Source organism: Penaeus monodon, chromosome 24 (genome assembly GCF_015228065.2).
Source record: "Penaeus monodon isolate SGIC_2016 chromosome 24, NSTDA_Pmon_1, whole genome shotgun sequence".
In the NCBI taxonomy this organism is placed as follows: Eukaryota; Metazoa; Arthropoda; class Malacostraca; order Decapoda; family Penaeidae; genus Penaeus; species Penaeus monodon.
In genome coordinates this window covers 40,073,462-40,073,680 of record NC_051409.1, presented here as the reverse complement: position 1 = coordinate 40,073,680, position 219 = coordinate 40,073,462, and positions in this window count along the sequence as shown.

Below are 219 nucleotides of genomic sequence, written 5' to 3'. Positions count from 1 at the left end.
AGTCTCTTCTCCACCAAACACTCCAGATATTGAATTGAAGTCACAAGAGACACCTTCGGACACAGCAACTAGGAGTGTGGATCACCTCTTTCGCGAGCGGGGAAACGAACACAAAAGGATTGCGTTGTTTACAAGGGCAAAAGACTCGACTTAATGTGAAACTGATGTATAAAGGGGAAGTGGGGACACGGCCTTCGTATTATCATTATTTCTTTTTTG